Source organism: Euwallacea fornicatus, chromosome 16, assembly GCF_040115645.1.
Source record: "Euwallacea fornicatus isolate EFF26 chromosome 16, ASM4011564v1, whole genome shotgun sequence".
NCBI classification, from domain to species: Eukaryota; Metazoa; Arthropoda; class Insecta; order Coleoptera; family Curculionidae; genus Euwallacea; species Euwallacea fornicatus.
In genome coordinates, this window is record NC_089556.1 from 3868946 (window position 1) to 3884759 (window position 15814).

At 37.1% G+C, this 15814-nt stretch overlaps 1 protein-coding gene across 1 annotated transcript in view; it reads left to right on the forward strand.

Moving 5' to 3' along the window:
• Positions 1-70: 70 nt before the first annotated feature.
• LOC136343986 (paired box protein Pax-6-like) overlaps positions 71-15814 on the forward strand; it is a 52653-nt gene continuing 36909 nt past the window's right edge. The window contains exons 1-2 of the mRNA XM_066291013.1: positions 71-152; positions 1343-1485. The gene's annotated coding sequence lies outside the window, so the exon portion shown is untranslated. The remainder of the gene's footprint in view (positions 153-1342; positions 1486-15814) is intronic.

Here is a 15814-nt window from a genome sequence, read left to right on the forward strand (position 1 = left end):
CTCTGCTTTTTTATTTTTTAAATTTTATTTATTCAGTTAATTTATGTTGAACACTGCATTATGGGATAAAGTTCTGACGAAACCATTATTGAAAAGTGTCGGAACTTCACAACTGGCCGAGCGCACTGGGGTTTAATTGGACGCTTTTCTGGGTAAGTATCATTTTATCTTCAAAGTTCTAAGCTCGCTGATAGCTTGAATCAGCAACATGCATCTGAACGGATGGTTACGTTAAGGAACTAAAAAGTTTGGTAAAAGATGTTTCCTTGCATTGTTTAATCTATAAAGTTGAACCTGTTCCCTCAAAAGTGCGTTTGGATTCATTGCAGTTTCCAGGGATCTGTTCGAAATATTTGCCGACTTGAAACCTGGGAGCATTCTGACTCATTACGTAAGAATTTCTTTTGATTTTTTTTTTAGTCATTCGAAGCGCCTCGAGGAACCTAAGTTAATTTACGTAATCTGAATTAAAACCCCATAAAATTAAACTATTGATTTGAACAATTTAGGCTGCATTTTGCTTTCAAGCACTAACACCATCCATACGCTCAAAATCACCATCTTCAATTTTCCAAAGCTCCAATGCTGTCTCAATCTAGTATCTGTGATTAATTATCTTTTACTACTAATTAAATCTATCGGAATCTTACAAATTCGATATTTACATAAAGCCTAAATTAACGTCCAATAATTTATACATGAAGGTCGACTAAAATAAATCACGGAGCATTGAATTACTCGTCTGGGCATGCGTTCATTACATTGAAAAATGACAGTAGATCAATCGTCGAAAAATTAATGCTGACCGTTCCTTAATCGTAAGTGATAAATGGCAATCAAATGCTTCACATCACTCAATGAAATCTAATTTGGAGTGATTGATAAACAAACATCAATTTACGCATTTCACGCATTGGAACCGCAGTGCGAGGTGGTTTTATTCGATTTGGTTTTTGGATGACAATAAAAACGACCTTAATGGGATGTGAAGAATGAAACCATAACAAAATAACTAAATGCTATCTATCTCTTTTGGTTGTTAGATGTTTAATGTGTCTGCCACGGAGAGAGTGGTTCATTATGAGCCATGGCGATGACCGATGGTCATTAAACTCCAATAAGTTTTTAAGTCATGAGAAAGATTCATTAAATTTGCCGATTTCGTATTCGTTCCATTATTTTTTATTTATTATGTCGCGTTGCAAGCGAAACAAATGGGCGTCGTTTACGAAGGTAAAAGCTACTGAAAGAAGCGGGTTCCGGTGAGGAATCCAAGCTCGCTCACAAGATCTACCATCCATTTCCCAAGGAATTTTAACTAATATTAATCGGTCCGTTTCAGGCATTCAAAGTGGTGGTCTCGATGCCTCGTTATTAATTCGCACGATAACAACATACAGAGAAATGAACACGACCGGCCGCTTTGTGGACATTCTTTGGAGAAATGGGGTACAAATTTGCAAACAGAGGCGGCACCATCTGCAGGTACTTAATTCATATTTTTTCATTTTATTACTTGTGGTGTCAAAGGATTATCCACCAGCTTTAAAAGGTCGAGTTACTCGCACCGCGGAGGATTATGCGAAAAATTGTTGAAAATATGTATCATGCCTCTTAGGTAGGTTGTTCAGTCGTCTTTTAAATTTTAAGGATAATGCCTTAAACGCTAGTAAGTGTGGATTCGCGTGCTTTCGTCAATTAAAATTAAAATTTGCAACCACCCTTTTGTCAAGAGGTCGGACGAACACCCCTGTTGACGTGTCAGTCACTGATCGGGCACCATACCTACAATCGAGGACAAATAAAGTAGAGGATGGGAATACAAAAAGGTGCATAAAAAAGGCGTTATTCCCAAAATTTAAGAAAACAACAAAAAAGTCTTTAAAGTGCATTTATTTTGAACTTAAATACCTACAGGCATGTGCATGACTTTAAACATCCGCGGTATAACAAATTCTCAGAATACGCTCGCACACTTGAGTATGGTACGCCAATGCGTAGTGTTTTTTCTAAAGCGGTATTATTCGAATTATGCCAAAACATTAAAACCTCTGGTTTCTCCGATTTTGGTAGCCGATTTTTTAACGGCCGATATTAATGTCGCTGTCATCATTTAAAGTTGTGCAGGATTAAACCGAATCGGCCATCTGTTTAACAAGATTTACCGCCGTCCTTACCCATTATCGTCGCAAATATAATTTTTTAATAGTTTTATTCGTTTCTTTCGGGTAAGCCAAACTTGGAACGGAAATTTACGTTTAATTAATACTCTCAGAAAATTTTCCGAACGAATGAATTATTGAGAGTAATAAAGGGAAGCCATGAGCAACTTCGAAAGAGGACGAACCCAAATGCTTAGTAAAAAATTCATAAGGTAACTGTACAGAGGAAAGTGGAGTGGCATGGGAGAAGCGCACAATTCGAACGTAAAAGATGGCGGAGACAATAATTAAAGTGATCAATTTCTTGAATAAAAGAACATTTCCACGAGAACACGAGGAGTGCGGTCGGGCCCCGGTAATTTGTCAAAAGAAATTTTATACCTTAATTATAGAGGGTCAAATCCCTAATAATACTTCTACGTAAAGAATTTTCTAAAAGCTTCGAAGCATACGGTAAATTCTTTAATAAACATCACAAGGCAAATTTATATTGGCGCAGAGAAGACTCAATGAAACTATGATTGAGATCCCGATTCTCCGAAAGTTAGAGTTAGTGCCTAATCTGATCAAAGACTACATAATTACAGTTCTGCAATGATCTAAAGGAAGTGGATGTGGTATTGCTTTTTATAGTTTTGTTCTCCTTTTTGGTATCTGAGACACTAAGTCATGGCGGCGGAATTACAGGAAATCATGTCACCATCATTTCTTATATAAGCTGATTGCGTCTATGCGCAATACATTTCTGGCAATAAAATGACGTTACAGGGCCACTAATACGGACCTATAAAAATGGCACCAATTTTGTTTAATTTTTCTTTGGCCGCACCAGGGAACTGCGAAATCATACTGCTTTGAACTCATAAAATTAATGCGAAATGCAAATATATCGATCAAATTAATCAAATCAAGCTTTAAACGAGTTAACAGAGAATGCAGCATGGAAATCTCGTAAATGGTAGTGGATGCACACGTAGTAAAATGGGAGAAAAGTCGCGCATTCAAGGGAGCAGTTCATGATGCAAAGAGTTATTTCGAAAAAAAAAAACAAATCTTCGATTTTCTTTTTAATTTTTTCTCTGGAGTTATGGTGAGAGATAGATGAAATCTAAAACTACTTTTCCATTGCGGGTTTTTTAGAAGCTTCAGGATGAGAATTTTGCTTCATTCTGTGACATTTCGTTTTTCAAGAATGATCATTTTGTTTTTTAAATACGGCCCTGATAAGTTTTGTCAATTTTAAGACAGCTTTTTATTGCAAACCAACATCAGCTCCCGTGAATTCGTTCAGTTTCGCTCGATTGGCCGTTTGTTCTTTTTCTGAAAAATAACCCGAACTAACCTTATTGTTCTAGAACCAAAGAGATGCACCTATTAAGACGTTGTCTTAAGCTTTTTTCGCGAGTCAACCTTGATTTTCCCACGACAATCCAGTGCCTCCAAGAACGCAATATTGTATTAAAATATTCCCGCCTTAAATGCTTGAGATCAAGATAACTAATTAGGCATATGCCGGCCGCATAAATATTCCTATCAACCCCTTCAAGTCACTCCTATTTAAAAAATTATAAAATATTTCAAGCAGAAGTCTCGGAGATCCCTATCTAGAACGTGTTTTTACCAAGTGTTTAATTGTTTGTAAAACGTATTTTGTTTTGCATTTTAATATGTATCTGTTGTTCCGTCGTTAAATCGGGCCACTTCCGCTTGCGTGTGGTAATATTTTAATGAAAAAACAGTTCTATATTTTATCCTTGAAGACGCGATCATAATGAAATTACATATCGGTCGATGGTAAGGCACAAAAAAAGTGGTGCGTGAGCTGTTCCACCCCCTAAAAGAATCCCCATTGGAAAGGTGGTATGCATCCTTTGACTTAAACATGGGTTTTAACTGGCGACACAAAAGAGTCTTCCATATCAATAGAAAGTGAAATTCGCCCCATGGTGTTGTTGTTGGTGCGCTAATCATACGGCTACTCAATGAGAACACCAGTCCTTCTTTTGTGCAGGTACATACAATAAAACAGCCGAGTCAATGAGGAAAAACCAGGGCAGTAATTAGGTACTCACCAAAAAAGGCGTGGAAAACATTTCAGCTACGTTGTGGCACTGTTAGAGAAATAATATATTATGGTTTAAACTAATGACAAAATTAACACGTTTATCGTGTTGTTCCTGCATGCAAAATGATACTTTTTGTGTCACTAATTCAGAACCGAACTAATGATCCCGGAGACAAGCATATTGATTTAAGGGCAATTTTTCGTGCATTGAAACGACGATTTTGAGTCAAGACTTTATCGTTTTATTGATGAAAAATTACCTTCAAACACCTGCGCAACTAAAGATCAGTTTTAAACCGTTTTTGTAGCAAAAAGTAATTATTTCAACCGTATAGTCATCATGCATCTTGCCCCATTAACGGTGATTACCAGGCTTTAATTTCTGCTTAACAATGTAATAATTTTGGCTTACAATTGAGACATAGTGCTTACGTAAGGGTACGGTTACTTGCATGTTTTTGCACTTTGATTACCATCTAAGTGAATTTGAAATTTCGTCTTCTTTTCCCCGACGGTCCCCTATTATAGGAAACCGCCCCCACCAGGTATTAGCTATGTAGATTTAATTCCTTAGGAAGGAAACCGAATAATTCGTCGGTCACTGCCTGATTTCCACTGCCCACTGAACACGCAGGCGCGGATTTTGCGTTTTACGGGCTTTTGTTCCCAAATAAATTTGCATAATTCACTTTGTATGTATGACCGAATAGTGCGAGAAGCATTTTCCATTAAAAATGCATTATTGCGGTGAAGTTTTCAGATTAGTGAAAAGATATGTCAATCTATTTTAGGAATGAAAAAAATATTATAATATACAAAGCCAAAGCCCCTCCTGGGCAATCGATGTTATTGCTCCTAGGAGGCAAGGGGTAGGAACTTCACTTTTTTGGATTTGAGTTTAATGCCGTGACTCTGTGCCGCGGCCCGATTCAATCGATTATTTTTGCCCTCCCTCTCTTGTCCTCTTATGAGCCAAATCACCAGAAAAATCACTCAAGATCCATCTATCACACTACACATTTCCATGAATATTCGCCCGAATTCCCCTGTCCAATAAACCTCAAACTGGCATCGGAATCTTAATGCTGATAATGAGTCTCGATCAATTATTGCAGTGTTTTATCTAAACTAGATTCGTTTAAACATTTTTGTTTCTTCTACATATTACACAAACTAGTCGTCTCTAGAAATGAACTTTATACACACGCTAAGGCGAACCGCGGGGAGCAATCCTAATTTGATGGATTAAGAGGTTTCTGAAAATTTATTCACGAAACCCTTTGTTCTGCTACCAAAAGAATTAGACCGAAATTGGACTTGGACAGCAACCGGTAATTTATTCAGGAAGATTAACAGGAGATATGTTAATAAAATTAGATTTGGTCGATGTTCTCCTCGATCGTGGCGTGACATTTCTAGTCCGCATTAATAACAAGTTTAATTCTCAACACGGCCAAGTTTCCACCTTTGACCTAATTGCGATGCAGATTCATAAAAAACATGTATGTTATGTAATGACGTAATGCATAAATAATAATGAAATTGCTGGACTTAAATCAACGCTAAAAACTCCGTCTTAATGAGTTTAGCGCCTGCACGCAACTTTCTTATTAATATTAATGGTTTTCGAGTGATTAATGCTGAATCTTACCAATGGGACAGTTACAAAACGCACGTTTTTGGTCGTTAATCCCCAAAAAATTAATTTTTTTTAACCGATAATCCTCCCAGTTTTATTGGCAAGCCGGGAGGCGTCCTGAACTGAAAAAGGTATCGTGAAACGTATTGAGTCCTTATAACAAAAGGACTTAGTGCCAAACTAGACGAGTGTTTTTTTCCATAGAGCATACGAATTAGAAACTAACATATAAGAGGGTAATTATGTACATGGCCAAACTTCAAGAGGTGATTTTTCGAGTGATACTAAGACGAAAAGTTTATGTAAACATAGGTCCGATAATGCTTCGTTTTCAAGATAGAAGGTAGTAAACTCTTTTTAAAAAATCGTTCTTTCGTAAAAATCTTAATAATTCTTTAGCCAATTTTGTTGAAATTCGGCTTTTACCTATCGCTAAATGTTTTTTGACTAAAAAAATTGTGTACCATTTGCTTAAGTGTAGTTTTCATAAAACGTTTTTCTCGTTCGATTTATGAACTTAAATTTCCGTTGTTACCCTTGTGCACGCAACTGATTGAAGCTAACAAAAAATTTCCAGCTTCAAAAATTCCTTCGGATTTCATTAAAAACTGTACCTCATTAAATGTCTGTCTCTCAATTTGGCAAAAATGCATTGCAAACTTAGTTAATTAGTATTTAAACAATACAAAAACCTGTTTATCAATAGAAAATTTGTTTGTTTTCGATTTTGTGCCCACAAACAGTCTTCGGTTATTTATATTTACTTTTTATAATTTTTTTTAACCAAAGCCTCTTGTGAGCACAAAATCGAAAACAAATCAATTTCGTACCAATAAAAAAGTCTTATTATTTACATACTATTTATCTGAGTTTGTATTGCATTTTTTACCAAATTTATTTCCGTTTTTCTTAAAAACCAATCAAAAGATTTTGAATCGCTGTACACCATTGAATGTAGTTGTGAAAGACCTATAGTTGACCCATGTTTCAATTAGGAATAAACGAATGCTAAAAGATAGTATTTTTTGTCCTATTTAATGCATGTTTTGAATTTGTTAAAAATAATTATTTATTGAAAAGTTAAAAAGGAGGGGGGGGGGGACAATTTATATCCGTGAAGTGTATTTAAAAATGTGGATTTCGTTTCTATGATTTTCCAGTCGCACGATAGAAAATGGCAAGTGCGCGCTAAGCCTTATATGGAATTTCGGCTGTACGAACCTTTAAACCCAAAACGGCACGGTCACGTAACTACTGAATTTTTCAAATTCATTATTCATGAAGTGGCCGTCTCCATGGGGTAATCACGAACGAGAATTAGTGCGACAATATGGAAATGGAGGGCGCCGCCATGGTGGATAATTACAACCAATGGCCTTGTATTGCCGTTAGAGGGATATTTGCTTCTATAAGTGGATCACATTAGAATATTCAACTATTCGCACGTAACAATAATGCAATTCAGATCGATTTTCCCACATCAGTCGAGAAGCAAAAAATTGGGAAAAAGTCTGCATCGAACCACTTTTGCGCAAATTTCCCAGGGCTCGTTAAGAAACGACGCTTTTGCAGCTGATTAACATACAAAGGAAGCGATTGTTGTGTAGTTAAGTTAGCTAGAACAAAATGGCGGTTCTCGTTAGCTTTCGAATTCCCTTTATATCCATACAATGCCGAAAGAAAGTGTAAATTATTCGTTTATTACCATTCATAGAGATTTTCTGATGTTGACCGAACTTCTAAAATTGAACAATCCTAAACCAACATATAAATAGAAAAAAATAAACGTCGTAAAAATGCAATGTAAATCCGTCTTGAATTATTTTTGTAAAATGTCAAGAGTTATGTAGCCATCTGTATCGTTGTGGGGCCATCTGCGTTACCCTGTGGTTATCTGTATTTCATCTCATCTTATCCCATTGTATTTTTCCGTGCAAAGTCGCCTGGAGCGATGGACAAGTTCAACTTATTAGGATCACAACATAAAACCACCTTTAACTATTGAAACGACATCATTCTTCCTCCTGATTTTCTGTGAGCAGTTGCAAGTTTGATCATTGTAAATTAGTTCTTCAGTGCAATAAAAATAGTTTTTTAGTGCATTGAAAATGTTGACTTACAAAAGTTTACAAATCTATTAACTGACAAACCTTACTTAATGTAAGCCAGGAGTTTGTTGACAGGTTACATTTTTGTCAGAAGCAAAGTCCAATTCGAACATTTAATTTAACTACTTTCCTCCCGACAAATAAGTTTTTTTTTGCTGTTTATGTATTATGAAACTGAATTGGTATTGCATTTTTTACATTAATTTTTTTCTATTCATAATTCTTTTTCGCAAAAACGATTTAATCGATTTTAAATCGCATTATGCCATTAAGTATAGTTTTGAAACACCTTTAGTTTAAGGTATCACTCGCCCCATGTTTAAATTAAAAATCAATCGGCCATTTTGCCCTACTGGTGACGTAAGCAACATTTTAAAAAATAAACAAGCGTCAAAGGTATTTTTCCAGTAGTATTTTTGGTCCTATTTCACGGTGCTTTTGAATTTTGTGAAAATAATATATTTTGTGAAAAAGTTATGGGAAGGAGGGAGGGGATGATTTAGAGCCGGATAGTGTGCTTCAGACATGAGAAGAATGAAGCAAATTACACACAGACAGAATTACAAGCATTCTAGATACAGGGTGATTCATTAGGAATGGGACACGGCGAAACCTATCCAAAATACGACGACGAGACTCGACATAACTTATTCCAATGTGGCGTGTTTGGCACTTACAGGGTGTTAAAGATTGAAATTTTATTTTAAGATTCCTTAATGACTTTTTGTGTTTTCACAGTATCAACACCAAAATTGGTATACGTCGGTACGGATTAGTCTATGGGTCAAACTCTCGTAAACCAAGAGAGATATCGAAATTAAACGAGAATACCTTCTTCGCGTAAACATAAACGCTATTTGATTATGTTGAAAAGAATTTGACCTTAGATACACTCACAAAAAATATGACCAAATATACCGAAGCAATGGGTTGTAACTAGAGCTTTCTGGGAGCTACGTTAAAATTAGATCAAAACTCTTACTTGGTATCTGACAAAACCTAAGTATACCGATTTTGATATTGGTGCTACGAAAACGCAAAAAGTTATTAAGGAATTTTAAAACAAATTTGCAGCCTTTAACACCCTGTAATTCTGAAACACGCGACATTGATACGAGACATGTTGGGTCCAATCGTCACATTTTAGTGTCCCCTATGTCGGATTTGGCCACGTCCCATTCCCAACGAAGTGCCCTGTATAAATCGAGAGAGTTGTTTAAGTGGGACAACATTCCCCTGATTTGCATGTTAGGCAGATGCACATCAGGGCTGACTTGTGACGATTCCAAACGTCGATTATCATCTTAGGTAGACGCAGGATAGTTTTTGCAGGCTGACGTTCGCATCCATGGCTCGTCTTTAAGTGTTCCGCACTCCCCTAACACTACGATCTTTATCGCTCGAACCCACGAAGTCATACGTTACCAGCCATTACAACAAAAGTCTATTTATCATGTTCCTTGACGCCATATCCGTTCTAACGCTTTCTACTTGATATTCAAAATGGCTAAAATTCGACTGCAATATTTCGTACCGACTTAATTTTGATTTAATCATCCTCCGTATCTTGAATAATTACCCGACTACAATCGGACATTTGCCACGAAATTTAGTTGCCTACTCGAAGCAGGTAAAAAGGAAAATAAGTGAATATATCGGCAGCAATTAGGGGGATCGACCGCAACAGTTTTATCAATGAAAGTCCAAACCTGAGAGAAGAGTGAGACAATTATAAAGATTCTCGCCTCCGAGAGTGTCTAATTATTTCCTTTTTAACACCATCTCGGGTCATTAAAGTTCCGAGATAAGCAGCTTCGGAATCGAAGGAGCAGGACCATAAAATCACAGAAAGTAGGCAGACTAATAGAGCCATCATCGGTTTAAGTGTTAAGCCCTCTTCACAGTGGAAAAGTGTTTACATTAGTTGACGATTCCGATAAATTATTGTGATAGTAATTGCTTTAATTCTTCAGAGTTTGGTCATTACGCATTAGTAACTCTTTAACGATTACGAAACTGGAAATCCTTGCCAGATGAGAAAATTTATGGGAATGTCGAAGTAAACCGGACGGAATTTGGACAAAAAGATTTCCCGAAGAACTGCTGGAAGGATCAGGAAAAGTATTCCGGGAGAGCAATACTGAATTCCTGTAAGAAGATCTTAATATCAGACATCATTGCCAGAGGAGGAAATATATAGGGAATCGGGCGGGCGGAATATAGGCACAAAATTCCACAAGATCTGCAGAAAAGATCTTCAGGAATTCCAAGAGTGAATTTCCTCAGCAGGACATCAAGAGATTTGTACCCCCGTCTGAACGTCTCATAAAGCAATCTTCGTTATGGCATGGTTTCTGCCCAAACTGGACGGTCGGTGCCGAAGTTTTAAAAGGCCTTTTCAGTATTTTTTTTTCGCTTAACTAAAGCTGGGGCTCGCGTGTAAACACAAGAGTGTGAAGCGGGCCTTAGTGATTGTCACCGAATGAAAAAACGCCTCCTTGTCGAGGGTGTCAGTAACACGGTGTCGTGTCGGCGATAAGTCCTGAAGAAGAACATTTACCCTAATCGCCGATGTATTGGAAGTGCGTAAATCACGGCAAAAGATATCTCCTCTCTCCATGGACTTACACAACAGGTAGATGGTGAGCGAGCAGCGGACATTCTTCTTTCCACTCCTAAACGGTAGAAGATAATTGCCCTGCTAACTTGTAAAAGAAATTTATACACCCCTAATTTTCTAAACCCCTTGTCAAAAGCGAAGTTAATATTTCTTCTTCACTTCCTGTAAACATGTTTATTGACGAGGATGGGGAAGTTGAAGGGGTTACGGAACAGATGTAGTTATTAGGTGGTCGCTTTATCGTCAGTCTACATCTTCAGGAAGCGATGGTTTAAGTAGATGTTACGATTGTCTTGCTATAATTAGTGCCGACTATGAAATATGTCTTTAACGATATTGTTTACGACCCCATCAGCATACCCCGTGAAATCTTTTAGGGCCCGTTTGCACCTTGCTCCAGCGTACATTTCATCACATTCATTCACGTAAAACAAATCGGATATTATACCACGGAATCAGCCAATCAGGTATTCCCAAGTGTGTTGTCAAAAGTTGTCAAATCAATTCAGTTTAACTTTGACGTAAAATATTGGCCATAATTCTTGTGCAGTAGAGGTATGCTTACAGGGTGTCCCTTTGACCATGAGGCTCTCGATACGAGAAGACCGATCTCATTCTAGAGTATCCGCATCTCCGACACCCGCATACAGGTTGTCTTGTGAAAAATGGGCGAAGCTCTAACTTAATTATTTAGAAGCGAACGTTGAGTTAAAAACAAAAAAAAGATATCGTTCGGGCTACTAAATAACTTTAAAGTTGATTTTTTTTAATTCATTTTTTACTGCTTCAGGTATCAACTTCAGAATGTTAAACCGCGTTTAAATTGTTTTTTGGAAATTTTTTGATAAAAAATATTTTTCTGAATTTGATAATGTAAAAAAAAAAATTAACAGATAAAAATAGAAAAAAAAATATTTTTTTGGGTATATTAAATATATTGTCTTCAATATTGCAAATTATTTTTTTAAAAAGATCCATGGCCTCGGTGGGTTGGTAATGGTAAGTTGCCTTTAAAACGTTTGAATTTATTACCATTAGGTACTTCTTTCTATTAGGAAACCGGATAGAATAAAACGCACCGCTTCTCTGGAATTGTTGTTGTTTTGGAAATATGCTTAAAAGATGTACCTGGAAATTTCCTGTCTGTTTTTAAATATTTTCAACTGGAATGGACACGTGATAATCGTTGCCAATATTAACACTAATAAGTATTTTTATTGCACTAAAGAACAAATTTACAATTATCAGACTTGCAACAACGTAGAACAATGCGGTTCCAATAGTTAAGGCAGGTTTATTTTGCCCATCATAATACAATACAATGGGACAAGATGGGGATGAAACGCGGATAGTTACAGGATAACACCGATGGCCCTATGACCGTATAGATGGATACATGGTTAATTCATATCATTCAAATTTTTTAAACATTTTTTAGTTAAAAATTGTTTTAACATTAACTTGTCATGCATCATCAAATTCAGAAAAATATGGTCTGTCAAAAAATGTAATAAAAAATGCGGAGTTCTATTTAAAATCCTGAGGTTGATACCTGAAGCAAGAAGTTGAGTTAAATAAAACAACTCTAACGTTATTTAGTAGCCCGAACGATACCAGTATGTTTGGTTTTTAATACGTCAAAATCCGTTAATGAAAAACTGAGTTATAGCTTCGATCTTTTTTTATGAGACACTCGGTATAAGGGATGTTACCTTATACTTGAAAATATTTAGAAAATTTCTCAACGAATTTCGTAATTTTACGCACTATTTATGGACTGACGAAAATATTCGAAAGATAGCGAGCATTTTGGAATCTTTGGATATTTTCATCACGAGGAGAATCTTCAAAAGAATACCCAGCCTGAGTGTTCTGGCGGCTCGGTAGCGTGATATCCGCCGAAACACCTCTCCACTAAGAACTTCAGGATGAAATATCCTTTCTGATTTCAGATTTGTCCTTGATTTTGCAAATACTCCCCTTGCGTTCTGCTAGTTGATTCCGCGCTTTCCTTATCTGTTGTATTATCGGTGGTGGCTTACCTTGGCTTGGTATGATGATATGAAAACTCTACGATGCTGTGTTTTGATACCATTGACTGTCTCTTTGGGTAATTTCGGTCCTGTTGTACTTTCTTTCGCCCTTCGTGCATTCGAGAGAGCCTCCGTGATAGCTCCACGCCTCCCCATGCTCGATTTGTGTCCTTTGAGGTTGCAGGACAATGCCGCTCTTCCTCCTTCCAACTACTTTATCTATGCCTACCTCCTTCCATATAGTATTGTTACTAATTTTGATGTGCACATCCTATAGAAACTTTTGCTCCTTGCGGCAATGGAAATTGTTCCTGCATGTTTGTGTTTTCTTCTGAGACGCTTTCCTTTAGGTTTTGGCATCCCTTCGCGCATGGCCGTATTTGGCCTCTTCGTCTTTGCGTCTCGACCTTCTATGGCATTGTCTAGCGTGTTTGCCTGCAGGGTTGGTTTCTAATGATGCAATAGGTCGTTTCTGTAACAGGCCCGCGTTCAGGAGCTCTCCATTGAACATCCATCCTTTTGTCTTCGACACCTGTTACCCCTCTCTCCCTCCTTCAGGATTGGTTGCCCGGACTCGGAGTAAGGGTGGGTAGGTAGTAAAGGTGGGATGCATCCAGGAGGCACCACGTGGAAGTGCGTTTGGGTCTTTGACCCCGAAGAATCTTTGGATCTCCAGGAAGACTTGATGACACCCACGCATTCTTCGATTCATACAGGTTCAGATAATTTTGACTGCTGAGAATAAAAATTTCTGAGTTTCCTGAAATATAATTTTCAAATAAAATATATAAAATACTGATCTTCATGACTTGTGGGGATTTCAAGAAACTAAATGGCATTTTTAGTTTAGCTTCAGATATGCACATAGTCTCAGATGGGCACTGATATTCAGTTTTTATAACTTTTATTTGGTTCCCGTTCTCAGTTCAGAGAAGGAGACACACATAGAAGTAATAAAAATACGGTGTATTGTAAGGTTGTAAGGAATGTAGTAGGAAGGTTCTAACGTTCTCACATTAGCGAATGGGCCCTCAACATTTACGAAAAAATAATGACAAAATTGACCGAATTCGATGTTCTTCACACACCTGTAACAAGTTTTGATACCGTGTGTGTAACGGGCATAATTCCTATAATTTCTTAACAATTTTGGCCGATTATATGGCGACTTAAACCTGTGGTTATATCTAAGAAAGTGGGACAATTTTTACTAGAATATTTTTTCCACATATCGAAGGAAATATTTTCGGTATTCGGAGGTAAACGACCGAAATTGGTTAAGTGGCGGCTTAAAAATTTTCGGTAACAAACCTATTAATTTTAACAAAATTAATATGTATGCAAGACTAAACAAAGCAGTTGTGCCTGAGAAATAGACGTAGATAATTGCCGGGCCAGTTCCATCGCTCTGGTTTTATGCACAATGAGTTTAACATTTCTACCACGTAAATATGGGGTTTATTTTTTTTTTGGTCAATTATTGCGGTTTCCTCCGAGCAGTTCAGGATTTGCCTTTGTGATTTGGTTTTAAACGAACCTTATAATTCCGCGACGCCAAACAAATACCTCTCAACTATGGTCGATTTCAAGAAATTAATTGAAAATCCCTTGGAGCGTAAGTAAGTCGAAAGAACCCGACTCCTTTTCAGATTTCAGGGCTTATAAGCTTTAGCTTCCGAACAACGTAACACGAAACCAGTTCGTTTTTTCCTCGGGACGAATTAAAATTTCTAAAATCTTAATTTGAATGACATGAGTTTAAATAAAATGATAAAAGGCTCGGTATTATTCCGAAATTAAGTTGAAGGGTACCAAGAATCCGTTCGAGATGTTCATTTCAGCGTTATGATTGGAAAACAGGGACGGAGTGCTCCTGCCTCCTTTTTTTCTTTAGTGGTATCATTATTGGAACGAATTTGTACGGGTGTGAAAACTAAATTAATTTACTGCCAAATTCGTAGAAAGGTGTGAGACCCATTTTTGAAGATGACTCAGGATTATTGGTTGGTGTGCTGAAACTTTTAATGGCAATATGCCATTTGATATTTGTCCCATATTTAGCAGACAGCCTGGAATTGGTGGGCAGACATTCGGGCCCACTTCGACACACTGAAAAAAGAAACTTGAAACTCCCATAAATCTATAGTCAAAATAATGATTGTAAGTCTAAAGACTTAATTATGAATGTGCTGCCAATTTTAACCAGGAGATAACTGTCGCTAATATTAAGTGCTCTTGCTAATATGTTACCACAGGAAACGCAGAACCCTGATTTCGGCCTTTTTGTGATAGCTAATTTCTCAATAAGGAAAGCGAGATTTTCGAATTTTTCCTCAAGCACCGCCTAGGCCAAAACATCATTTTGTCTTTAGCTTTAAGGAAAACATCTACTCTTTGTCCCTATTTTTCAATTTATTACTACACGATCATTTATAGAGAAACTAAAAGCAGAAGTTTTTGTGATTTGTAAATGGCAATTCCGCAAATGAAGCGGTCAAAGTTCGTTTTTCTTATCTGACACTTCATTGCAGATTTTTGAATTTCTGCAAGAAACCACTGAGAAAAGGCAATGATCTATTTTTTCACGTTTCGTTCATGGAACATCTTCCCCGTCAACACGAAGTTCAGTTGTCGACTCCCTTCGATTTTCCATCCTCTCATCACTAAGATCATGATCAGGATGATGGCCATTGTGCTTGCAAGTCCGACTTCTATTACGTGGGATTTGAGGATTTGAGAAGTTGTCGATTTCTCTTGTAGCAGTGCTTCGTTAATCTCGTTCTTGATGTAGTCAAGTCACGTTTTTCCCATCATGATGTTTTCATGCAATTTTCGAATAGCCCATCATTGCGTGTTAATATATTCTCTTTTATGCTTCATGTGATTGATTGTTGTCAATGTCTTAAATAAGTTGCCCTTAGAGCATTGCTTTTGTATTAACTGAGACATCAGTTTAAGTCGTGGCTCTTCCGTTCCTTTTTAGAGGACAGTAGTATGTTTACTTGGAGAATTAACTTGAATAAGCAATATCCTGGTTTATCTTGTTGACACCATAAGAACGACTGTTCTGAATCTTCTCATAGGTACAGAACCGATGTCGAGAAGCGGCGTCACCAAGATGTATAGATGGAGGAAGCAGTTACGTTTGTCACTCTTTCCGGTGATCCTCTTTCCTATTTACCGGTGA